Below are 27,097 nucleotides of genomic sequence, written 5' to 3'. Positions count from 1 at the left end.
GGGCAGCATGTCCAAGTATGGCCACATTTTATTTATTCCTTAATGCATGTCTGTTTCCTGCATTGTAAGCCTTGGTGGTTTAGCCTGACACTTGCATCAACTGTAATGTTGCTGTGACAAGTTTAATAACAGAGTTAGACCTCTGAAATGCAAAACTGTCACAGAGTTCCTGTTTATCACGATTCTTAATGTGTTCTTTCTCCACTTCTCTTTGGGTTAGTCTTACATTCCTTCTCAGCTTTTCTATTTCACTTTTATTTTTAACTCTCTAATTGAACACCAGGTTAAAAAGGTCAAAGCTTCTCAGAGCCCTTTGCTACATTTTCTTCGTATCCAACTTTGATGAAGTGTAAGATAACCTATTTTCTTTTTTTATTCTAATCAAGACTCAACCATGCAGACTGAGAATGAAGACACACTCATTTCCCAGCACTTTTAAAAGTTTGTACAGATCTTATTTAACAATCCACACAACGGAGCGCTACAAGATCAACACAACCCTTCAAAGGGATTCCTTGTATATCTTCGTGAAAGCAGTGTATTTGCCCAAGATTGTTGCTTAGATCAATGGTCCCAAACCTTTTCTGACTTGAGTTCCCCCTGTCTATTTTGTTATACCATGGGTCTCCCCTTAGTCAAACATGCTAGCAAAAATACAATGTGCACCTGATTATTAAAAAGAAATAATTTTATTTAATCTCCTTAACTTGAACATTTAGTTCTTTGGCATTTTATGCATATTAGCTTAAATTAAACATAAAGTTAACTCTGTTGCAGTGAAAGTGAATAAGTAATATAAATAAATACAAAATCAACATAAACCTGCCTTTGTTATAACAAAAACTGCAGATCTTTTGAATAAGTCCCCAATAAAGACATTTAAACTTAAAAAATCAGGAACACTTAACAAAAACTATATTCAGCCTCATTATATCTGTTTTACTTTGTTTTTTATCATTTAACTGAGCTTTAATTACACACCAGATCTTGCTTGTCTTTGATAAGATCAATAGATCTGGAGGCAGAGTCGAAACAGTTGTTAATTTTCTCTCTCTCCCTCTCCCGGAAACGGAGCATCAAGCAGGTGAACAGTAATGACACCCCTGCTCCAGTCTTAACTTGCCTGCAGTTGTTTTATTGTGCCTTTTTTGCTCTTTGGTTGATACAAGCTTTGTGTATTTTGTACCTGGGTCCTAATAAAGCACCACACATCCAGGAATAATCCCTACTCACTGATGACCCATCATCTTAGAAATAAAATATTAAATGTTTCCACGTACCTCCTGCAATGTTGTTATGTACCACTAGGGGTACAAGTACCCCCGGTTGGGAATCACAGGCTTAGATTACCAACACTAAGATTGATTAAATACATGATCAAATTCTTATCGTTTGCATCCCTGTGGAGAGATTAAGGTAATTGCCTGAGATGCAAAATACAGCAAATGCAAAGACAAATACTATGTAAGAGACAAAGACAAAAAACCCTAATGACTCTTTGCAATTTCATCAATAAAAAGGAATATAAGAGCTTCTAGAGCACAGATTGAGGGTCACTGTGTGCTGTAGAATTATCATTTCGGTTCCAGAATACTTTACATCTGTCAGAGCTTTGGAAAAACATACTAGTTATACTGTTACTCTGTGACATGGGTGTGCCAACTTTTTCTGAGTAAAAAAAAACCAAATTCTAATAGAAATCAGATGTACTTTTTCCGTGCAAGATGTTCTAGTTTCCATTCATTTTGAAACATAAATAAATGAATAAATAAAAAACATTAGACTGTAAAATATGGCTCATTTGTTCTGTTCAAAAATGTATAGACTAAATTGTATCTCACAGCTTCCACCTATTGTCAAGTTTGGGGTAAAAGACCCCAATGCAGGAACCAGTCTGGCAGGATGCAAAGTCAAAGCTAAAGTCCATACAGAATAGCACAAGATCTAGGCAAACCAATAAACATGGCAGGTTGCATAAGAGGAGGATCAGACAATGAGCAAGGAGAATTAAGGAGCAAAGGAGAGATTACAGAAAGGAAGACAATTGAGTGTTCAATGTTAGAATCAACCATATTGACAACCTAACCTGAAGTGAGAAAAAAAACCAAAGACCTCCATGACATCTAGGTTGAAATGATGGTAAAAATTGTGTTTTCAAGCAAAGTTGAAAAAATCTGCCGAATGAGCAGTTCTCACACACCATGTATACCAAGCATGTGCACCACTGCTACAGGTTGTCACAACTGCAACCCAGATATCACAGCTATGACTGAATAATAATTTCTTAATCTCATGATTAACTCACCTCGGCTTGTCATATGCTTGAAACTTGATATAAAACCCAATTATTTCTAAAGGCTAATAATTATTAACCACTTGGGCCACTACAAGAGCATTGGAATTTCATTTTCAGTGCATATATTGATCCTTACATATGACAAAAACTAGATTGTGATGTCACAGCAAAAGCAATGCACCGCGTCTTGACTCAGCAGAACACTCTGAATTCCACACTCCTGATACAACTACACATGCACAATTTAGAACGGGAGAGGACCAAAAACGACACACATCATTCAAAGACATGATAGGACTGGCTGTTCCACAATGTTTACTTCATTGAATCATATTTAGAGTTATGTCGGATATGTTTTTTCAATGAGCCAGTGAACATGGCAAGAAGAGGTTTTAATTGGGTGTTTTGCACTGAGAAATCTCTAATCTCTTTAACTGACTGATAATGCTTTGAAAGAGTTTGAAAGAAATAACAAAAATCCAAATCTTTGGTTCATAACTTTTTAAAAAAACCTAATGTTAAACCTTAACCATAACCATCTGGAGAATAACTATCTTTCATGCAGAATGTTAAGCCCAGTACGTTCCCTCTCAGTCCATTTGTTGCTACTTTAGCTTACAATCACATTTAATTTAATGAAAGCATGAAATTGTTAAACTCTGATGTTTAATGCAATTAGATGAATATTTTGTTCCAACTAAGACAAAGTACTAAAACTGTAGCTAGTTTCAGGCATATTTTACCTAAGTTAGACATTTAACCCAGACAGAGAAGAATCGGTTTTACTCCGATTTCAAGATGTCTATAAAACCGTCCATCAGTGCATCCCATCTAATCAGTGCAGTCATGTTAAAAACATGACGTATTTGAGCTCAAAATCAAAATAAAAGCTTAGTAATAGCTCCTTATCATAAGAAATTGTCAATAAATTATTGCATATCTAACGCTTGAAGACATTTTTAGCACAAGCCTTAAACATATAACAGTGGGTAGCTGCTGCATCGATTTGGGATGGCGAGTCAAATCTGAGGTTAATAATTAATGATTAGTCTAGATGAGGCAAATGCATTTTGTGATCATGGAGACAGCACAGATTTGTTCATTGAGGATAAAAGTGCTCTTGCAGAGATGAGATTTGTAGTCACACAATCTCACACACAAACACACAGCCACACACTACCCCCCCCTCCCCCCATCACACACACACACACATACACACACACACGCGCGCACACACACACACTCACACAGATTCATGTGGATACAGTTGCACTAGATCTAATCTGTAATGCATCCAATATGTGGAGCTGTTGGCTGGCACTCTGGGAGGCAAAGCTACATGGCACAGAGAAACCTGCACGCTAGTCTACATCCAACTATCCAATCAGCATCTTGTCTGGCTCCAATGCCAGCAGACCAATCAAACATCCCAGATGCAGCCCACTTCCCTACCCCCAACACACATATTCACTGTATATACACACTATTCCAGCTGTGATTCTTGGACAAAATCCAAGTTGGCTGTCTCAAGACTGGTGCAAGGTGGCTTCTATGTTTTTATCTTTTTTTTTATCTTTTTGTTTTTTGTTTGGAAAGGGAATATTCTGATATTGTTTTGTCCCAGAGCTAACAGCTGCCTCCACACAAAACAGAAATGAAGTGAACACAAAAGGAGTACTGATTACTGAGCAATGGAGTGACACAACAAAAGACAAACAAGAGAGAATTAAAGAAGAAGCGTGTGAAGGGAAACGTGACTAAGAGCTAGAGACAAGCAGGCAGTCATTCAAATACAACAGGATCAGCCTGTAAGATAAAGGAAGAGGATTACAGTCCGGCTGAAAGACTTAAAAGTATCCCAAGACCCTCTCTTACTCTCTGCCACTTCAACGAAGTCACCATGGACAATAGAACTGTCTGCAAGCCCAGGATGACAGAAAAACATAAACTAAATGGTAGAATAAGCTTCCGCATTGTAAATGGATTTCTCACAATGCATAACAAATATGAAGGTGAAAGTATATGGAAAATACACAGGATTAAGGACAATATACAGGCTGAGCTTGGTAATATTGCAATGTATAGTTCTTATTGTAGTTGTGACTCACCTGAGATTTATCGGACTTGAAACACAGGTGCAGAGAAGTCCAAGAGGCCATTAACTAAGATGGTATCTGCTAGGGTTAAGCACAAAAGAAAACTTGAATCAATTCTTTAAAATGTGAGAAACAGCTTCAGCAGGACAATGAATACAGATTCAGTTCATGTAAATCAGTATGATAATTGAGCTAAAGGAGGCCTCTGAAATGTTCTTTTTCTGGGATTACAGAGCTCAACTGTTTGTGTGCACACACTTTAAAAACTGACAGCTTCCTTATGTTAAATGCACTTATTTTACCATATGGTTGTAAATTGTCCTGACTGCTATTAAGCTTGGCATAGTTGAGACCATGCAAATCTGAAAGTTGACTTTACTCATAGTTTTAAGGCAGCTTTTGAACTTTCGTTTCTAAGAGACATAAAATTAAAGTGCAGATACAATTAATCCAGCAGTTAAAAACATGACTTGAGAAATTTACAGTAGAAATATTTGACTGCTTTGATTTGTTTTATGCTAATAAATCAAAGTTATTATTGTTATTATCATGGGTTGCTTTGAATATATATACAAAATAATCTATCATCACATCACACGACTGTCTTCTGCATATCCAAGATCAGGCCATGAAGGTAACAGATCTAAGAGAATAACTTTGCTTTGTCCACACAAAGCCAGATTTGGAAGTATCCACCAAGCATCTTGGTCGGATAGGGGGCTCACGTCAACACCAAGCCGCAAAACCTGCTTTTAGTGTGGGAAAGTTTAAAGCCACACCCCGTGGCGGCACTGTGTGAACACCCCTAACTGCTTAACAGGCTGCACACTAGCAGGTTAGTCACACCCTCACTAACCACCCAACAACAATGATGGACTTCAGAGTTGCGCTTGTGTTTTAGAAGCTATTTCATTTATTGTGGATTTTACACCGACAACATTTGCTCCTATAGGGCAGCTGTGAGCACAAACTACAGTTGGAAAACTATGTTCACTACAGGTGCTTAGCTCCTCAACAGGGAACAACCAAAAGGGCAATCTAGTCCCTCCAGTGAGTTCTGGGTCTGCCCTAACAGCACTGAGAGGTGCCGAGAATACCTCCAAAGAGAGATTGAAAACAGACAGCTACTTCAGACGTTCATACAGCCACTTGTATCAGGGATCTTGTTACAGTCAAGGTCCATGTCTTATAACCATAGTTGAGGGTTGGAACATAGACAGACCGAAAATACTGCATTATGTCTTCACTATAACAGATAGAGCAGCACCTGCATTACTGCTGTTCTCAAAAAGAAAGCCTTTAGGAATCATCTAATATATGCAACAACAATTTCCAAAACTCTAAGAGCGCTATTTATATGACTTGGATTTGGAAATGAATAAGTAATGCAATGGTTTTCTGGGAATTCTGGCAATTTAAAATTGCAGATAAGTTTTTCGCATTTTGGCTAAATGAAATGTTGATTACAAGGTGGGGTGATTCTTGCACTGTCACCTTGCAGAAAGGTCTAGCTTCCTTCCACAGTTGTGAAACATGAATGTTAAATTGCCTTTAGAATGCACAGATATATGCATACATAATCATAAAAATGCTCAAATTTTATGCTGAATTTAATTAATTGTGTATAATTTACCCAAGACTTCATTTTACATACTGTTTCCATTTTTTGGTTCAATTTTGGGTAGTTGATTCTTACAAAATTCGGATGATTATGACACCTAACCAAAAATGTAAAAGAAATAACCCTATGTTGCTTCCTGTTTGTAGTTATTATTTATGGGAGTCTTTTAGCCATGTTACTGTTGGGAAATGAGGCTACAACTTTATATACAAAAAATGTTAAGTATGAAACAACTAAAACTACAGAGGTATGTAATGGCAAAGAGGCAAAATGACCAGCAACCTTTGAAATCATAAAAAATTATATCTTGGAGCAATAGTGCAAACCAGTGAGAAACCTAACACTTAAATGTCACAGAGACATGATTAGATGCTAGAGTTGCTCTTACACCACACCTGGAACCTAACAGCTTTGCCCTGATTGTTTTAAGGCTTTGCTGCCATGCAGCATAAGAGTTTAAGTTTAAGACTGCTGGATCTGTTATTAGTAATCCCTGTGTCCCATAAGAAATGAAATGTGTTTCATCTCCTCCTCTTGAAGCTCTTTTTTTTAAAGATTTCTAAGATTTCCGTGCAGTAACACTATGCCTTCATTCCACAGGAAAACAGTTTTGTCTGTGGGGCACCTTTTAAGTTTTCACATTTTTGTATCTTTTTATTTCAACTTCAAATACAATATTTTTTTATCCTACGTTTTTTAGGTGAAACAAAATAAGAAAGTTATTTCTAAAAGTAATGGTCGGACAAGTTTTCCTGGTAGTTCTGCTGATGATGTAAAATCCTTTGGATTTGTGGAGCCTAAACGCTGTCTGCTTATCCAGTCCCATTGGCACCCCTGGAAAAGATCTGTAAAAAGCTTAACACTAAAGTCATCATAATTTCACACAGAAGGTTTAAGGCTTTATTTGAGTAACTTCGGTCAGTGGAGAAAATAATCCTTATTAGGAAAATGTTGTTTTTACCTAAATCGCTGATGCCACAGTAATTGCTCAATACTTTTTCCAGCCCTCGCGATTAGAGAATTGCAGCAAAGAGTGGCATCTTGGTTTCTAACTCTCCCTGAAGACCATTAGAAATGATCCTCATGTTGACCAGTTGTCAGGTTGAGATGCAAAACAAAAGCATCTTCTCACCAATCATCAATGGGCAAACAGGTGAATTTGAAAAACTCGGATTTGGTGGGAATTTAACCAGAACCATATCCTTTGGTGAGATACGACAAAAGACTAAGCTTTTCGGCAACAAACAGTCAAGGTAGGTCTAGCCTAAAACACAAAATGAATATGTTAAAAGTACTTTATGCCCAGTGTTAAGTAAAGTCGATAATCTGTGATGCTGTGGGCCTGTTTCTTTTTCAAATGCAAGTTTAAACCTTGTTAGAGTGCATTGCATAATGAGCTGAAAAATAAAAGGAATGTTAAATAAAAACCTGGTGTCCCCTGCCAGAAAACTGAATAGGGCTGCCATTTGATCTTTTAACTGGATAATAATTCAACACATATGTCTAAATCAACCTATGAATGGTTTGCCAGAGAAAATGTTCAACTGCATCCATAGCTATCTCAGTCCACAGACGTAATTTCTATTTAAACAATTCACTTAATTACAGGGTAGTACATTCTACAATTTAATTTGTCACAATCTGCACAAGCCCAGCATAGTATGCTGATATTCCTGTCAAAGCTTTAGTCACAGATGTTAAACTTCACCTTCTTAAATCTAAAGGTTGTTTTATTTACCTTAATTTGAAAAGTATGAACCAGCACTGAAAGCAGTTGACACCTGCAACACCTGCCCTTCTGCTGGAGCCAGAAAAATGTTTTCCTCCATGTAATTTTGTGTGAGAAAAACATTTGTCACGGGTTGCATGATTTTGTTTTCTGCAGAAAAACGCCCAACTCACAGTTTAAAGACCTGTTAAAATAATCATAAGGGTAAAAGACATGGATTATTTCCAAGTCCCCTTGCGAGGTGGCAGTGAGCGTTGGTGTGTTTTTACTTCCTGAGGCAGCACGTTGACAGTGATGCTTCTTTCTGATGACCTTAAATAGCTTATTGATTTCTGCAAGAGTGGGAATGAGCAGACAACATTGCCCCCCCTTCCCATTTCTTTTTGGTGTTTTGTTTTCCTTTCCAAGCCACTAGAATTATTAGGCTTTCTATTATTGTGGTAAAAATAATTATTGTTTACTCACTCTGGCTTGTGCAGAGAATAAGAAGAACAGACAAGAACAGAAAAAAGCTGCTGCTTTGGAGCATAACTGCTCTGTTAGCAGCTAAGAGCAGCCCTAGAGAAAGGTCAAAGGCATAATGTGTTATAATCTCCTCATAGACAACCTTCCCACCCAGCAGCGCTGCTACTGCTAACAAAAACCATGGCCTCATCCCTCAGCTGCCGCTTCCCCTCCCGTGCTTCCACAGGCAGACCTTGGACTTAAACTGCTCCATTGTCATGGTGCCTATCGACTTGTTGGATGAATTCAGATTTCACATGTCAATTAAATGAGTGTTGCCCTGGTGATTAGAAGATCCCACTAATTGTTGCTCCCTCCTCTGCTTTTTTTCTTTCTCTTCCTTCCCCTCCTCCTTGCGCTCCTGTCATTTTCCACATGGAGGAGCAGGGAATGGGGCTTTGTGCCATTGGGCCCCTTTACCCCATGTCCAAGATGGCTCCTTGGCCTGTTCCTCAAACCTCTCTCCTGCTCTGAGAGTCCCAGAGCCCATCTATGAACTTTGGGGAATAAATTAAAAAACATTAGGTTATTTCTGCAGCTATTGAGATTACACTGATGTGATGAAGAACAGTATAGGGTTAAGGGGATATGCATTTTATCCCATTTGTGGCTCATGCACTGACACCTGGGGCCTGCAAACAATTCCATGCTCACCTTGTAAACAGGAGCAGTTCTGACCCGTTCTGACAAACGCAGTGCAACATGTGCACTGTGGCAGATAATTACCCCAAATGCCTCTAAAGAAGGAGAAGGCTTGTGTGGGTCTCAAACTGCATTAGAAAAGATCAGCAGTGCACCCCGGATAGTCCTCCTTTTGTCAATCTCACAAGCCACATGTTTATTTTACTTGATTTAATGGACCTGATCTGTGGATCTTTACTGTGTTTTGTTACCTATATACCCAAGCAGTGTAGGAATTCAGTCTATTAAATCACTTAATCTCACTGAGGAACAAAGCTTTAACAGCCAAATTTAACATACTGTCCAGTATCATTAGACAAATGTGCATTAACAATAAAAAAAAAAAACAAGTGAGTAAGAAAATATGGATTTCCACTACTAAACCAAGTTCTTGTTCTATGTGTGATTCATTAAGGCACAAACCATCATAGTTGCTAAAGAAATAGACATTAATTTTTACAACATTAAATATGCACACAGCCATACTGGATACCAAACTTGGGGTTGCTTGGCTAGCTCCGACTGCCAGTCAGCATTTTGACTTTAAGGAGAAAATCCAACTACTGAACACAAAGAGAGTACACCATTACATTTGAGGTTCAATGGAAGTTGAGTCAGGACAAAGCAAAACAAATGTGGATAAATCCATAAAAAATGGTTTCACTGTTGTGTTTCGAGCTACAGAATGCCCGAGAGGGCATGTGCACAGTGGGTCTCCACGTTATCATTTTTATTAATCTCTATGTATATCCAATCTACACTTGTGCACCACAATTTATTTTTATATCCACTTTGAAAAGCATTTAAAAAATCTCAGCTAATTATTTGTAAAGTTGATGTGCAAATTAAGCTTAAAATGTCAGTTTTGCCATGGTCCTTTTCACAGACCAATTTTATGGGTTTATTTTTTGACAGAAATTCAGAACCAGTTTTATAACAAGTAAAAATGGGCATACCAAAAGAACTCTGATTCCCTGCTTTATGCCTTATGTGATGTCTTCAGAGGCAACCTTGCTTTTAGGAAATTGCTTTAGCAAATTTTATCCTGATTTATTAATAATCTACAGCAAAATGGCACACTAAATAGGAAAAACTGATCTTGATTTGTTGTTTTATATGTAACACACTCTGTATAAAGCCAGTTTGATTGACTGATTTAAAGCAAAGTCTGCTCTCGTAGCTTTGAAAATATACAATTATAAGTGTTGTAATTTGTCAACAATTATAAACATCAATGCTTTAACACAGTATGAATTAGAACACATGCAATGTATTTCCTTTTGTCAAAGAGCATTTTTATCAATCGAACAGTAATTGGAATTGGACAATTTCTTTGAATTGCTCTGACTAGTTAGAAGTAGATCAAATACTGAAAAACTAGCATTTTTTTCCTATCTATTAAACATAAGAGAAGAACTCCCACTCTTTTCTGGAGTATAGATGCATTGAATAATGACATGCCTTTAAAGCACATTTTTAAGCTTAATAAAAATAAAATAATGGGGAACCCTGCTTTGATGCATAAGTGTAATTCCTTCATTTTCTGTTGGATTCAACTCTAACATATCTATCAGTGATCTTGTCGCAGAGTTTTTCAAGTTTTGTGTTATATTAGATAGAGAAAGAACACAGAAACTGTAAAACTCAGAGAAAATCAGAAACTGGAATCAGCCAAGATTGGTGTGTCTCTAAGCAATCTATTGAAACCCCTGTGTTCTTTTAAAATTTTTACTTTTCCGGCCTGCTCATATTGACTACACAAAAAAAAATCATTACTGCACATTCTTTGTATCGTTTATTCATTTTTCAACCTAAGTAGTTACTGCAGGTGTTGGAAGAACTCATTGAAGTAAAAAACTTGGATATTTCCCACTGGCACATAAATACACCCACACACATATGCCCTGCTCTGATCATTTTGACAAGTGTGTCATGCTGCCTCTACAGAGAACTCCACAATCTTGGGATTTTGAAGCCCTCAAAGACAGGCAAAACAGAAAACCCTCCTGGAGTCTTAAGCAGAGCTCTAATTACTTCTCATCACAATTAAGCACAGTGGACAGCCGCTCTAAACACTTGGTGACATCTTAAAACTGCGTGAATGGCCCCCTGCACCCCCCTGCTCCCCTTCCAACCACTAGTACAACCACGCTCAATCACCTAATGTTCAACACTAACCAACCATCACACAGACCTACATTCATAAGCCAAGCTACAATGAAAAGCACTGCAGCCCAGACGGTGTGGTTTGCACTTTATTAAACCATACAAAACGGCAATGCCTCATTGAGCCACAATTTGCTGCTAGTTTCCTACAAGAAGCAAAACAAAGAACGGGGCGGCCTGGTCTTCCTTTTTTTGTGCCAAAGCAGCGAACCAGAGAACACACACACACAAACACAGCAAGAGTCTGAGATATACAGGCAGAGAAAAAAAGAAAAAAGTGAGAAGAGCAGAACAACGCACTCAAGAACAAGTCTGTCACATCGTTCAAAGCACAACATGAGAAAGCTCTGCAAACCACTTTAGGGGAAAAAAAACAAGATCCTGCACACCTGCATTGCAAATAACACTGTTTTAACTCTCCTGTTGGTGAAAAATTATGGGGACGGACATAAAAGGAATTTATGCTTAAAAAGCAACTAATTTAGCTTCTTCCTCTCTAAAAAATGCATGTTTTAGCTGCTGCAGAACAAAACAATAGCTTGTCCTCATGATCAGGTCACAGACATGGGCCACATTTACAAATTGCTTGGGGAAAAACTGCTTATGTTAGGGCAGCCACACTCATTTTCCCTCCCTCTGTTTCCCCCCAGCCTCTCTCCAACTCTTCCCCTCCAGTTTTACTACCACGATAATTCCTGAGCGAGTAAGTGAGCGTGCTCTGTGTGCGTGAGCCAGTTGGGGTCGACGTCCTGTTTGTGCATTTGTGTAGTCATGCGAGAGCGCGTGTGAATGAGTGTATTGCTTATGGATGAGTGCCGCAGCAGTGAGTTCGCAGAGGGAGACAGAAGTCTGCAGACCAAGAGAGGGGTCCGGCTATCAAGCAGACAAAAAGATGTAGTTAGGGACATTGTACTGTGTTTTGTTTTGTTTTGTTGCCCTGGTACACAAAAATCAAGCAAATACATTCATTTGTCATTCCAGTAGTTGATTAGGATGGACAGAAATAGATATAGGGAAGGTAATATGACCACCTATCCAAAAACATTTATTGCCACACCTGTCAACAAAGAAAAAACTTAAAAGTTGAAACAAAAAAATAAATTAATTAATGATAAAAATGTGGAGATTACAAATTAATTGTAAAAAAAAATATGAATCGTCTCAATGCCAAATTTAGTGCTGAATAAAGGATAGCAATCTTTCTTAAAACGTTAACAATGAAGTATAAAGTTAACAACAGTTTATATGCTTTTGCATACATTTCTACAATTTAGCAGTTTCTGTAATAATATAGAGGAGGAAACTTGATTCACATTTAAACATAGTGTAAACTCTATTTTTTGAAACACCCCGTTCTATATTTACATGAAATGTGCCACTGATGGTATTATTAGGATACAGGTCCTTCTCAAAATATTAGCATATTGTGACAAAGTTCATTATTTTCCATAATGTCATGATGAAAATTTAACATTCATATATTTTAGATTCATTGCACACTAACTGAAATATTTCAGGTCTTTTATTGTCTTAATACGGATGATTTTGGCATACAGCTCATGAAAACCCAAAATTCCTATCTCACAAAATTAGCATATCATTAAAAGAGTCTCTAAACGAGCTATGAACCTAATCATCTGAATCAACGAGTTAACTCTAAACACCTGCAAAAGATTCTTGAGGCCTTTAAAACTCCCAGCCTGGTTCATCACTCAAAACCCCAATCATGGGTAAGATTGCCGACCTGACTGCTGTCCAGAAGGCCACTATTGACACCCTCAAGCAAGAGGGTAAGACACAGAAAGAAATTTCTGAACGAATAGGCTGTTCCCAGAGTGCTGTATCAAGGCACCTCAGTGGGAAGTCTGTAGGAAGGAAAAAGTGTGGCAGAAAACGCTGCACAACAAGAAGAGGTGACCGGACCCTGAGGAAGATTGTGGAGAAGGGCCGATTCCAGACATTGGGAGACCTGCGGAAGCAGTGGACTGAGTCTGGAGTAGAAACATCCAGAGCCACCGTGCACAGGCGTGTGCAGGAAATGGGCTACAGGTGCCGCATTCCCCAGGTCAAGCCACTTTTGAACCAGAAACAGCGGCAGAAGCGCCTGACCTGGGCTACAGAGAAGCAGCACTGGACTGTTGCTCAGTGGTCCAAAGTACTTTTTTCGGATGAAAGCAAATTCTGCATGTCATTCGGAAATCAAGGTGCCAGAGTCTGGAGGAAGACTGGGGAGAAGGAAATGCCAAAATGCCAGAAGTCCAGTGTCAAGTACCCACAGTCAGTGATGGTCTGGGGTGCCGTGTCAGCTGCTGGTGTTGGTCCACTGTGTTTTATCAAGGGCAGGGTCAATGCAGCTAGCTATCAGGAGATTTTGGAGCACTTCATGCTTCCATCTGCTGAAAAGCTTTACGGAGATGAAGATTTCATTTTTCAGCACAACCTGGCACCTGCTCACAGTGCCAAAACCACTGGTAAATGGTTTACTGACCATGGTATCACTGTGCTCAATTGGCCTGCCAACTCTCCTGACCTGAACCCCATAGAGAATCTGTGGGATATTGTGAAGAGAACGTTGAGAGACTCAAGACCCAACACTCTGGATGAGCTAAAGGCCGCTATCGAAGCATCCTGGGCCTCCATAAGACCTCAGCAGTGCCACAGGCTGATTGCCTCCATGCCACGCCGCATTGAAGCAGTCATTTCTGCAAAAGGATTCCCGACCAAGTATTGAATGCATAACTGTACATGATTATTTGAAGGTTGACGTTTTTTGTATTAAAAACACTTTTCTTTTATTGGTCGGATGAAATATGCTAATTTTGTGAGATAGGAATTTTGGGTTTTCATGAGCTGTATGCCAAAATCATCCGTATTTAGACAATAAAAGACCTGAAATATTTCAGTTAGTGTGCAATGAATCTAAAATATATGAATGTTAAATTTTCATCATTACATTATGGAAAATAATGAACTTTATCACAATATGCTAATATTTTCAGAAGGACCTGTATTTTAAAATTCTCAGTTTATAAGAGATTATTCAGATTCCATTGTAACTTACAGGTCGTTTAAAAAAACACCAATGGACATTTGAATAAATTTCATATCATAGTGAAACAGAATAGATTCATTATTTTATATTTTTAAACATGTTTCAAGGTGTAACAGAGTCTAGCATTATCCACTCTGGTTGTGACAATCCCTTGTGGTACAAAATCATATGTTAATGAAATGCTACTATATTTCTCATTAAGGTGAAGCCAGGCTCACAAAGTGCTACTCAGATATGCTGGAAAATGATTAGAGCTTGACCCGTGTGGTATCTATGTTTGAGACTTTTGAAAGTATAAGGTGAGTATTTCCTTCTTTGCTCCACTGATCATGGAGGTGTAGACACCAGTCATCAAAAGAGCATTGAAGAAGCCTAACTTTTAAATTGTTTGTGTGACAGAATTTTGGGTAGTAAAAGACAGAATACAAAGCTTTGAGAATACCACAATTAGCGCATCGTGAGCCGCTAGTGACTTTTATTAAAACACTGTGAGTTTTACAACTTTTAGTTTACTTATGTAAACAAAAAATCGTTTTTTTAATTTTCCCAAGAATAAAATCTCATCTTATTCTCATGAACCAATTATCAAATCATCAGCAGGCTTTATTGGTACACCCCTGTTATCCACAACTGAGTCTCCTCTGTTACCTTCCAAACAGATTCATCACTCTATACCTCTAAACATTTACTGAAATAATTTTTAAGAGAAGGGAAATATAGGTTCTTCAAAGTGCTGTCACACAGTTTATGATCTTGATACATATGTTAACATATATAAAAACATGCTTTAAGTGGATCTAAACATAAAAAAAATGTTGCATTCTTTGTGAACATGCTATACTGAGTCCTGTCACATATAGGAAGTATATGCAAACTGTTTAGCATGTGTCAATTGGAAAATTGGGAACGTGTAATATGTACAATTTGCTACTGTAAGCTCTTTAAGCTATGATGTCACTGTCCTGCTTTTTCCTTATTTATCACTCATCAGACCATCCTGGGATGACTTTTTAATGGTCCATGTACAGCCTATGAATGCTGCCAAGTGGACAAATAATTATGAGCTAAATGACTCAAAAATTGTCTGCACGGCAGTCTCGTCAAGAATTTGGTAGATGAGTAAATCTTCATTGTTGCAGACTCGGCATTTGCATAGTGTAATGTGGAATCAAGTAACATTACTATTAGATCATTACTACTATAACATTTATGAAGCCTTTACATAAACATGGTAGCAGCGGCACATGTATGGCATAAGTGTGGGTCTGTATGTTTACTACAATAATTATGTATGGTTGGATTGATGAGGGTAGAGCATAAATTACTTAAAGCCCAATATATTTATAGGCCTTTGGAACAACTGCTCAGCACAAATAAAAGACCATTAGTGTACAGAAATGTCTTTAACAAACCGCCTTAAAAGAATGGGGCCTAGAATGGTTCCTTGTGGAATTCCCACACTGTTGATTCTCTTTATTTTTATGATAATGACTGAAGTTTAAAATTTAATATATAGTTAATTGCTGTATCAAATGCCTTCTTCATATCCAGATATCCTTTATCAAATGACTGCTTCTAGTTTTTAATTGAAAAACACTAAAAGATTCTGTTAAGTATTTTGCATTACACCAAAAGGAAAGCAATTCTAACTGTTGCTGTTAGAAAAGACCACCATCTGTTAGAATTATACTTGGAATTCAGACAAAGTAGAACAAATAATATGTAAAGTATAAAGAAAAAAACTAAAAAGTGGTTCAGTGGGTAAAGGCAAAGAGTTGCTTTTTCAACACATACGTGTGACTAGATCTATTAGCATACAAATCAAGATCAAAACACTTCAATAATCTTCAAAGAATTTCTTATCAAAGGACAGTAAAATTAAACCCTCTACCCCCCCATCACCTCGAGCCACCTTCAATATTCCAGTGCAATTTGAAACAAAGAAAAACACCGCCTCTGGTAGAGAAATGACATTAACAACCTGGAGAAAAAGGTATGACTCCTGGCAAGTATAGGTACAGACGCTGTGCAGAATGTGTTTATGGTGTTGAATGTGAAGAGGCTATGTTTGTTTAGGTTGTCATACAATCTTCTTTCTCAAGTGACATCACCAGTGTGCATTGTTGGGATCTGGATAATATGTGAACCTTTTAAATCTGTTGGATGAAACAAAGATGCTGGCCAAGACCTCTGCCGCTCATCAGTTTCGCTGGTAGGGTAAAAAGAAAATTTCTGAATGGATCGTTAATTGAAAGTGGCGTTGTGATCTGATGACACTGCGGGGATACTCCAGATTGTCAAAACGTGTAAGGGCCTTCACATTTCAAGGGTGGCTGCACTCCAGGAGGAGTTAAACAATGTACAGCTTAACATGGACCAGCCAGGACAAAACACAGCTACAGATCCTGGGGTAATCAAGGTGCAAATGAGCGAGACTTCACAGAAAGAGACTTACTTCTGACAGCAGACTTTAAAGCAAATCAGATAAAGAAAAATCACCTCCAGCAATACATCACACAAGACAGCATTGATTTATTACAGACATCTGAATCGGACTTTGGTGTATTACCTTCACAATAGGTTGCCACCACACAGCATCCACACAGATAGAGAACCTGTTAAAGTAGAAATAAAGTTGCATAAACTCAAAGCATGAAACATGGGCAGAAAAATGTGTGATAAATTCAAACTCCATTTATCATTTGATACTACTTGCTGTAATGATAAAGTTATTTAAAGTCTATAAAAGAACAGAAGAGGAAAAAAGATCTATTGTCCTCTGCTATGTCATATGTTCACATCTTTGTTCCTTTATAGAACAAAAAGCATCAGATGTATTAGACTTCTCATATCTAAACCCACTCTCCTCTCACCTTTTCTCCATTTACTTTCACAAGCATGTACACTAACACCCATCTTTTGCAGTGCCCTACACTTACTTGGAAAGTTGTGATTTACACTTGTGTACTAAAAACAGCTTGAGACAAACACATTAAAATAACGAGGAGAAGAATTGACTCTGTGTTAGTGGTTGGAATCGTTTGTGAAAGCTTCCTCTGCGTGATACTGATACGGGAAACGTGTGAGAAACATCATTTAAACATGCTGAACTTCAAGTACAAGGTGAAGGCCGAGATACCCTCGGATACCACTTGGTCGTACTAAAATATATTGTTGGATGTATCCTCCAACAGCACCTTTGGGGTTTATCAGAGTCAAACAAGGATCTTTAAAAATTGATGTACTTTGCAAAAACACTATGCAGAATTCGTTTGCTTTGCTGGGGGTCTGCAGGCGCAGTGATTGGCTGCTGCATCGAGAGCAGGGAGGGGGTCTTCTAGACCTCTACATATACATAAACACACACAGTGCTAAACCTCACACCCACTGACTTTTGTCACCCACACACACGCATCCCTGCGCCCACCCACCCCTGGAGAGAGCGCCCAACCTCCTGACCTCCTTCATCAGGGGGTCAAAGACAATTTAACACAAGGGTTCCACATTCCTTCAAGGTGATAATTGCTGTAGCTGCTGGTGGGGGGCCATCAGGCACAGGGTAAACAAGCAATGACTCCATGCATCCTCTACTCCCACCCAGCTAAACAGTCTGCGTGAATTATGCCATTGAGCCCATTCTGACAGTACGTCAGCCATCGCAAACTGGTGAGTTCACTTGGTGTCTGAGCACCCAGGTGTTCCGGTTAACTGTAACTACAACATCAGCAAGACAAGCCAATTCACACATCCTGTCAGCTTTGGTCTGAAGGCTGGTTGTATAAAACTGACAGGTAGCCCAGAGCTCAGGTAAAGCTAAATGAAGCACTCAGAACAGCAGGTCATTGAAAACAAATCTGTTTAGGTTTATCACACCTCTCCATCTCTTCTACAGTTCTACAGACCTGAGCACAGCTAATGACAAGAGATGAGTGGAGGAACAAAAATGGCACCCATTTTGTTCCAACTTACACTCACAAACATTTCATACAGTAAACGTTTAATCCTCCTATTTTATTCCAAGTTTCTTGTGGAGTGTTTTAGTGCATGGAGGCAGTTTAACTACAAAATTCATGTTCTTGATCCAAGATTACCTACAAACTAATATTACCTTTTTGATTTATTATGACCAATACAGCAATGGCCACTTAATAACATTAGTTCATCACAATTTCAGCACTCACCTGTACATGCCGGATGCTTAAAACTAAAAATGATGGCTTCTCCTACTTTCAGAAATTATTTTACTAATAATTATCTGACTAACTGAGGCCACACATAGATCATTTAAATTTCTTTCCCAGACAGTGATTTTATCCTAAAATATGTAAAAAGGACAAGAAAAAACAATCCTGATCCTGTTAAATATTAGGTGTGTATTCATTAAAAAAAATCAGTGATGCCTTGTGATTACTACTTCTGACAGTTAGTAGTTTGTAATTACTAAGAAAACAAACTAAAGTTAATTGGAAACAATTTGCAAAAGTAGTCAGTTTTCCAGCTAAACAAAAACATGGTAATTAATAATAAATTTGAATAACCACGAGAATGTGTGTATATTCCTGTTTAACGAGCTACACATACAAGATAAACATGTAAAGAAACCATGCCGCATTTGTATGAACTTCCAAGAAAGTGGGGAAAATGGGTTTTAAACTATTTTGAAAATTGGTTGAATTTGAGCTGCTGTTTGATGAGATGCACTACCAACAATAATTTAGTAAGAATTATTTACTTTTATGTTGTCAAGTGCATGTTTAGGAAAAAAAAGCAACACCAGATTTATATTTTTGATTGTTGATCTTCTTACACCTCTGGAAAAGAAAAGGCTTTGGCTGACCTAAAATTAATTATTTAAAATCAAATACAGTATTACAATACAACAGTACTATCTTTTAAAGGCTCTATGACTAGCAATTCATAAAGAATATTTATGTTGGACAAATGTAACAAATAAGTATCTGTTTTATATTTATGAGTCAATAATATGTTGTGGATTTTTGCTTTTATCTTTTACTCTAGTAATCTATCTGACTTTTAGATGGTTGGTAAATACAAGCCATGCTCTCCGCCCACATGTGGTTCCCCCCTTAGCCACAAACTAAGGCCTGGGAAGGTTATAAAAGCCAAATGGGTGATTAAAAAGCAGGAATAATGGCCTCCACAAAACTAGGAATGCATTTAACTACTACAGCAGCTCCAGAATAGTTTGAAATCAGGCTGCCATTAATATTGGAAATCATTCGGCCTTCTCTTGAGCATGGCCACATTACAAAGGGTTCACGGTTACCGTCAAAGGAAATGACCCTGGGAAACATGAGAAGCCCTGGCAGGATGTGCTCTGTGTTTATGATTCATGTTTGAGGACGACCCGGGAGGATTTAGGCAGGGCATATCCAGAGCTGTGTTGACCGGCCCACCAGTTTAACATTGTTAGAGTAAGACGGTTCCCTCTATAATGAAGGATTAAAAAGTCAAATATACAAGCACCTTAGCCTCTCCTCCCTTTCTCACATACGCTATGAAGGGTGACAGCCTGAAAGAGAGACTATTGGCTGCTGTCTGCCTGCTTAGGACACCCAAACCCCGAACTCCATCACTTTCCTCATTACTCGAGCTTCATGGCTTTCAGGGCTCAGTGCTTTATCTGTGATTTCACATTTCCCCAGCCTACCACTTGACATGGCTCACCCAGCTGCCAGTAATCAGCAGCAGTGGGCAACAGCAGCAGCAGAGGCTGGCCGAGACTTCAGGCAGCACCTTGATTTGAGAATTTCACATCACAGTCACTGGGCCAGCTAAAGTTTGGTAATTATAGGCTCCACGTCCTATCAAGCCTGCAACTCTAAAGGTCGCGTCATAAACTGACCTGGCATAATAGGTGGATGGGAATGGAGAACATGGGCAGTGCCGACCCAAAGTACTCACACCCAGAAAACCTTTTCACATTTTATCAGGTTACAACAACAAACCTCAATGTATTTTATTTGGATTTTAAGTGGCGCATAGTTGTGAAACAGAGGATAATAATACATTGTTTTCAATTTTCTTTTAAAGTGTGGCGTTATATGTATTCAGCAGCCTTTAATTTGAGACCTATAAATGAAATCCAATGGAGCTAACTGCATTCAGAATCAGTCAGTCAGTCAGTCATTTTCTACCGCTTATTCCATAGTGGGTCGCGGGGAAGCTGGTGCTTATCTCCAGCAGTCTATGGAGGCAGGGTACACCCTGGACAGGTTGCCATTCAGAATCATCTTCTTAGTAAATAGTCCATCTGTGTGTAATTTAGTTTTAGATTATAACAGCAGTTCTATAATGACTCAGATTTGTTAGACAACATTGGTGAACAAACAGGATCATGAAAACCAAGGGACACAGCAGACAGGTCAGGGAGCTGGTTGTGGAAAGATTAAAGGAAGGTTAGATTATTACACAACATCCCAAGCTTTGACCATCTCTAAAAGCACTGTTCAGGGGCATGGCGCTGATGGTGTAGGGGTTAAGCGTGCAACCATGTACGGAGGCTACAGTCCTCGAAGCGCCCGTCCTGCGTTCGAGTCTCGGACCCGGCAACATTTGCCGAATGTCTCCCCCTCTCTCTACCCCTCTTTCCTGTCTGCCTACAGTCAAAAAATAACAGGCAGTAATGCTGAAAAAATATCTTTAAAAGCACTGTTCAGTCCTTCATCTGAAAACTGAAAGAATATGGCAAAACTTCAAACCCATCAAGACATAGGCGTTCTTCTTAACTGGCAGACGAGGCGAGGAACGTTAATCATAGAAACAGCCTAGGAGCCCACTGTAATTGTGTGGGACACTCTATTTACATTTCAGCAAAGCAGTGACCCTAAACATACAACCAGAGCTACAGCAGGCAGGTTTAGGTCAAAGCATGTCCCTGTGTTAAAATGACCCAGTCAAGATACAGACCTAAATTCAACTGATAATCATTGGCTTTATCCAATCTAACTGAGCTGGAGCTATTCTGCAAAGAGTGGGTAAATTTGTTGGTCTCTTGATGTGCAGGGCTGGTAAAGACGTACCACAAAAGACTTGCAGCTGTAACTGCAGTAAAACAGACTGACTCAGTGGGGCTAAACATGAATGCATGCCACACTTTTCAGATTTTTACATGGAACTACTGAAAGCCATGTATCATTTCCCTTCCATATCACATACATGCACTACTTTGTACTGTTCTATTACATCCACTTCCAAAATATACCTTCAGCTTGCATTTGACAGAACTGAGATGAGGATGCGCTTCTGAACCTAAAAATTATTTCCGCGTGTGTCGAATTTGGATAAAAGGAGTGACAAACAAAACGTTTTGTTTTTATGCATGGCCATGTGTTTGTTTGTGTGGGTGCTTGCACCTACAGTGCACGCATTGTATTTGTGTGCTCCCTAATTAAGAGGTAAGCAAAAAAATTGCCTTTAAAGTTGCCAATAAATATCCTGCCAGTAATGTTAAACACCTGCCCATAAAGCTCAGAGGAATGCTAAATGAAACCGAGGTGCAGAGCCTGTCTCCTGTCTGGGGTCTAAAGTCAAGGCAGCAGGATTTGTAATGGCTGTAACCGGGATTATGGAGTTCAAGCATTACAGGCAGGAAGCGAGAAAAAACATGACACGGTGACGGCCGCTGCTTTTCCTCCCTCTAACGGCCAACACAATGAGTTGTGTGTTCCCCTCATACAATACAGAAGCATTCCAGTTTATTCCAAGACTTTTTTTTGTTGCACAGCGGACTCTTGGCATCAAAAACATGTCAAAATACATCATGGCAGGATTTTTTTGTAGCACTGCCATCACAGCTGAACGATCAAAGCTCCTTCAGGGGCATTGTATAATACTATCGGACACATGGGTGTTTAACCGAAAAGCGTTCCCAATTTCTTCAAGTGTGAGCCAAATAAAATGGGACAGGAGAAAACCGCAACTCGAAACATGTACTTGTGGTTGTCCCAACGCTTCTTAACCCCCTCACTGCCTGGACACAAATTAAGATTTATCAACTAAAGCACAGTCATGGCAGGAAGATGATTTAAACACATAAACTAGCTCTCATTTATGTAGTATTGTCTAAATTATCATGGAAAATCCAATACAAATTACAGTCTACGTCTTTGATTCTTCAGTATGCGTTGAAGGTGATATTTAAAGCTGATGGATTATCTGCACTGATTATCTTTGCTACAGGAGGATGATTTTGTCTGTGTTTTAGGGCCTCCAGAGGTCAAAGAGAGCACCTGACCCTACAAGCCAGAGAAGCCGCCGTTTGTCCTCGGCTCTGGTTTCGATTCCCCAAAACTTCTGACACCATTCTCACGCTGCACCTGTCAGGCGCCATAAGGCCCCCTGCCAAGGCCCTTTCAGCGACAAGAATATACAGCTCTTCTCACAAGTCCAGTCTGGCTAATTACTGCTGTGTCCAAATGCCATAATGCTACAGGGTGCTCAGCTGATGTTCCCTCTGCTTAACAGTTGTCTTTCTCTCCGTTTTCTGTCTCTCCTTAACTAGAACCAGAACAGGCTGGCCGTGCACAAGCATTTAGCTCTAGAGTCACAGGCTGCCCAGAGATTAAGCGCTGCTGTCTACACGCAACCATGAATAATGAAGCGATCGCTCCAGACAGGCAGGCAACGGCGGCATGAGTTATATACACCAGTAATCCCATAGGCTGCTCCACACACACGCCAGATGTAGTCGTACAGTAGTAGCTCTATTGTACAGTTCATGTATCATTTCACAAAGCAGAAGAGTCAGTTATAGCTGATTAAAGATCTTGAATTTAAAAGTTTTAGTTTAGGAGATTTAGAAAGAGAGAGATGTCCTGCTTTCTTACGTCAAACCGGTGTACTGATACAAAACGGCTTCTGTACCAAGAAACGTAATGTGGGGGCACATCACATAATGAATATGTACCAGAGTCATTAGAAGTTGCCAAATGAGCCACTTTGCTTTCAGTCTAAGGACTTGCAATGTCCAATACAGGAAAAATAGTACATTACGGACATTAACAGGGAATCATGCACTCTGTAGGAGTGCAGAAAAGTTGAATTTAGTCTCTCCAGGTACTGCGTAGATAGTTTGGGTCATATTTTTCAGTTTGTTCAGTTTTCTCTATCCTCTATTACATTTTTTTGAACTATTACATCACAGTATTTGCTGGGGAACAGCTAAATAAGTTCATGGACTTGGCTAATTAATTTCCCATATCCGCCATATTTATTTCTCACTGCGATTTTGTAGTCCAAGCTCAAGGTTGTCCCTGCTGAAAGAGGATAAGTTCAGTTCGGTTATTGGGTGTATTAACCCACACAATTCATTACACCGTCCCCCAGCATCAGAACCTCTTTAAAGTGCCTGGTTAAATTTTATTTTTCATGGAAATGTTCCCACATAAGTGGGTAAATTCCTATTTTCCTATTTCAGTTCCTATTTTAGTGCAGCGCTCTTTGACCTCAAGGGGGCGGGGTGTGAAGTGCCTCGACAGCATTTACAGAGACGGCACCAAAACGGGCTGCTCTCAGACGCACCTCAGAACAGGGGTAAAAGAGGCGCCTGTGGAGGTCCAACAACAAGGAATTCAGACCAAAGCATTGCAGTTCCTCTTTATATAGACCACAAATGAATGGTTTAAGAGTGAAAATGAAGGATTTAAAAGCAAGATGTGTCCCCTTTAAGAGAGCTTCTGCTCTGATTATTGGAAGATATGAACCCTACCTACAGTTCTGGTCAGAGTTTAAAATACACTAACAATAGGCATTAATGTCATGCTAATTTGGGTCTTTTAATAATTTATTTGAACCAGTTTTTCTCTGGGTGGAAGGTTTATGCAGCAGACACCTTTATTTGATTTAAAAGTTTCAACCATCTGACCCAAACTGCCCCCTCACATGAAAAAAAAATTTTTTCTATGCTTACAAGCAAATCTTTTCTAAAGAAACCAACAAAGGTTTAAACATGCTATGAACCGGAAACTGCCTTAAGGGGGTCCTGTCCAAGGTTGAAGTCCAAGCTCAAAATTAACACCTTCAAATCGGCAGCTGCCCACATGGACAAGCCAAATGCCTTATAGAGAATTGTTTGATGGTCAAACAACGCAAAGACTGACCTATTTGGCCACAGTGACAATAGGTATGTTAGGGAGGAGTCATGATAAGGCTTACCAGTCAAGGAACACTGTACCAGCTGTCAAGCATGGTGGTGATGCCATCATGCTGAGGGGCTGTTTTGCTATCAGTGATACTGTGGCATAACCCAAAATGGATGAAATAATTAAAATAGAAAATCAAATTTATTTCACTCCAACTCAACAGCTTGTTGTTTTAAACTTGAAAACAACTGGCTGTTCCAAGGATAATCGTTCCAAGAACACGTGGAAACCAGTTTTAGAAAGGATAAAGCAAGCTGACATTAAGCATCTAAAATGATCCCAAACTTAGCCCTGTTGAAACTATGTTTAAAGACCAGGTCTATGCCAAGAAAACAACCAATTTAAATGTGCTCTAGCAATTGTGATAAGAAGAAAAGTCAAATGTCCAACCAGAGTCATGGAATAAGCTTGGTGATGTTTGTCTGAAAGATAAAGGTTCATAAAAAGCTTTTGCATAAACTCCTATGAAGTGTGATGGTTTTGAGATTTCAGAGTTACCTGAGTAATCTTAGAGTTATCAACTACAAGTAAGATAACTTCCCTCACTTCAAAAGTCCCGAACTTTCAATTTAAAGTTTGTTTACTCTGCAATAGCGTACCAACGTTTATTTGGAGAGGTTGGGGATGAGAAGAGAAGACAAATGAAGAATTGCAATGTCCAAAAAGATGAAAAGTATCTGAAAGATAAAAAGTATCCCAAACTCATGAGTTTAAGAAATGGGAAAAGATCTGACACAGGACCCAAGAGATACATCATCCACTAGTTAATCTATTTTGCACCAACTTTGGAGTACATAGCTCTTTAAGAATACCCTTGTTTGGGCTACAATGCTTTTTTATGTCCAGTGAACTATGATATATTTGGTATTTTTCATTGATTCATGTAAAGGCATAGTGAGAACCCATGTTTTTGTGGCAGGCTGCTGATAATACTGCTTGAAAATTGGTTTAGGTTCATCTTTTTAGTTTAGTTTTTTTGTAAGTGAATGATTTACTCCAATGGAATAACAGTAAAAAAAACAGCATAGTATTTATTCAGGTTATCTTTGTTTAATCCTGACTTATCTTAAACATTTAAGTGTGACAAAAAAACACAAAACAGAAGAAATCTGTAAGAGGACAAAAACGTTTTTACTACGCTGTGCATGTTTGGATAAAATCTTTAAACCACTGCCAACATTTCTCTGAATTTCCCAATATAAATACTGTCATTTTGAGCATTTATTTGCGGAAAATGACAAATGGTCAAAAAAACGCAAAACAAATTCCTGTTCATTTTTTAACAACCAGATTTTCATGTACGACCAGAACGAGTTCAGAAATTTATATTTGGTAGAATAACCCGGATTTCCTACCACAGCTTTTATTCCTCTATGCTCTCTTCCAGCCTTTCGCATTTAGTTTGGTTCATGTGGTCATCTAATCAGTTGCATGTGTGCTGGGATTCAGCAGACAAGGGAATGGAATGGCTGTCATTCATGCTCAAATGCTTAATTTCAGAAAAATACGTTGCTTCTTTTTTCAGAGTTGTATTCAGAGTTTTTTCTCCCCGTTAGAAATCACTCCATGACACGGCGTCCAAACATTGGCTGTACCTGACGTAAGGGTTGATAATAACAGACACCACGTGACTGCAGCGCTCAGTCTGGGCTCAGCAGGGTCTGTCAGAGCCTCCCTGGTGAGGACGAGACACACAAGCACTGGACGCAGACGCCATTTGATTGTTAGGGAGACGTTTTCGGAGATATGGGATGCACGTCAAGCAATGTAAACTTTGCATGAGACACGTTTTAAGCCGTTGTATTGTGTGAGGTTTTAGATAATGTATCTAAATGCGCAAAATAATTGGGAGAATATATGCGCAAAAGCGCACCGACTGACTCCGAATTATCCCTTTTCCTCTCCAGCACTTGCCATTCAGAACTGCTTTCTGTCCTGTTGTAACTCGCACGCCATATGTCCCGTATCTAAAGAGGAACACCGACTAAATTCCTCAGTTCAAGTCTTATCGTTGCAGCGTCACCGGCTCAGACTGGGGCAAAGTATGGCACCATATTTGAACTTGCATGAATGAAAGTGACGGCATCAACGCACACAGCAGGCAGGCAACTCACTCAGCCCTGCTCGCGTCTTGTCTGTCTGCATCCCCAGCGTGGCACTCTTGTGCATCCTTCATGGGAGCATTACCTTGTGAGAAGCATCCTCCTTTTTGAACAAACACCAGTCCTGGACATCCTAGACAGCTCGTCCTGCGACATATTTTTAGTTTGGACCCGTTGATGTCACTTCCTGCCTGGGTAAGCCTGTACAAAAGAGCTCAGGGATGCGGAGGGGTGTCCGGAGAGGCAGGACTGAATATGCTCCTATTCAGTGCCAAGTTCACAAGGTCACGCCGCAAGACAGTCTCCAAACCGCAGAGGAGACGCACGTTACTCTATAAAATGACATCTCCCCTCTATTTTTTCTTGTAACAATGATGTTCTATACTTTTACATAATACACAGCCACATCCTCCTACACCCCTGTGATGCGCTGGCGACGTTCATTTCCTGCTGCGCTCTACGCATTTACGGTCAATGTTATATAATGCAGACGGGATCGTCACATTGTGCGTTTACATCATGCATAATAGATCAAATCCGATCAGAATGAACTTGCACAAAACATAATACATTCAGAACACTGAGAAGATATTTAGTTGAACAAATTCACAAACACTTGTTGAAGTCAATTTTAGGTCAAAGTAAGAACACCTAAATTCAACCCCCTGTTCATATTTTGTCTCAGTC

General features: G+C 39.1%; 1 long non-coding RNA gene across 1 annotated transcript in view; it reads right to left on the bottom strand.

Moving 5' to 3' along the window:
- LOC124860277 overlaps nucleotides 1-26,814 on the bottom strand; it is a 30,580-nt gene extending 3,766 nt beyond the window's left edge. Inside the window, exons 1-3 of the long non-coding RNA XR_007036310.1 lie at nucleotides 26,496-26,814; nucleotides 16,715-16,760; nucleotides 4,405-4,473 (exon numbers count right to left, since the gene is read on the bottom strand). This is a non-coding gene — a long non-coding RNA (uncharacterized LOC124860277). The remainder of the gene's footprint in view (nucleotides 1-4,404; nucleotides 4,474-16,714; nucleotides 16,761-26,495) is intronic.
- Between the last annotated feature and the right edge of the window lie 283 nt (nucleotides 26,815-27,097).

Source organism: Girardinichthys multiradiatus, chromosome 23 (assembly GCF_021462225.1).
Source record: "Girardinichthys multiradiatus isolate DD_20200921_A chromosome 23, DD_fGirMul_XY1, whole genome shotgun sequence".
Lineage (NCBI taxonomy): Eukaryota > Metazoa > Chordata > Actinopteri > Cyprinodontiformes > Goodeidae > Girardinichthys > Girardinichthys multiradiatus.
Note: the sequence above shows the minus strand (reverse complement) of the source record. Positions and strands in the feature narration are given on the sequence as shown.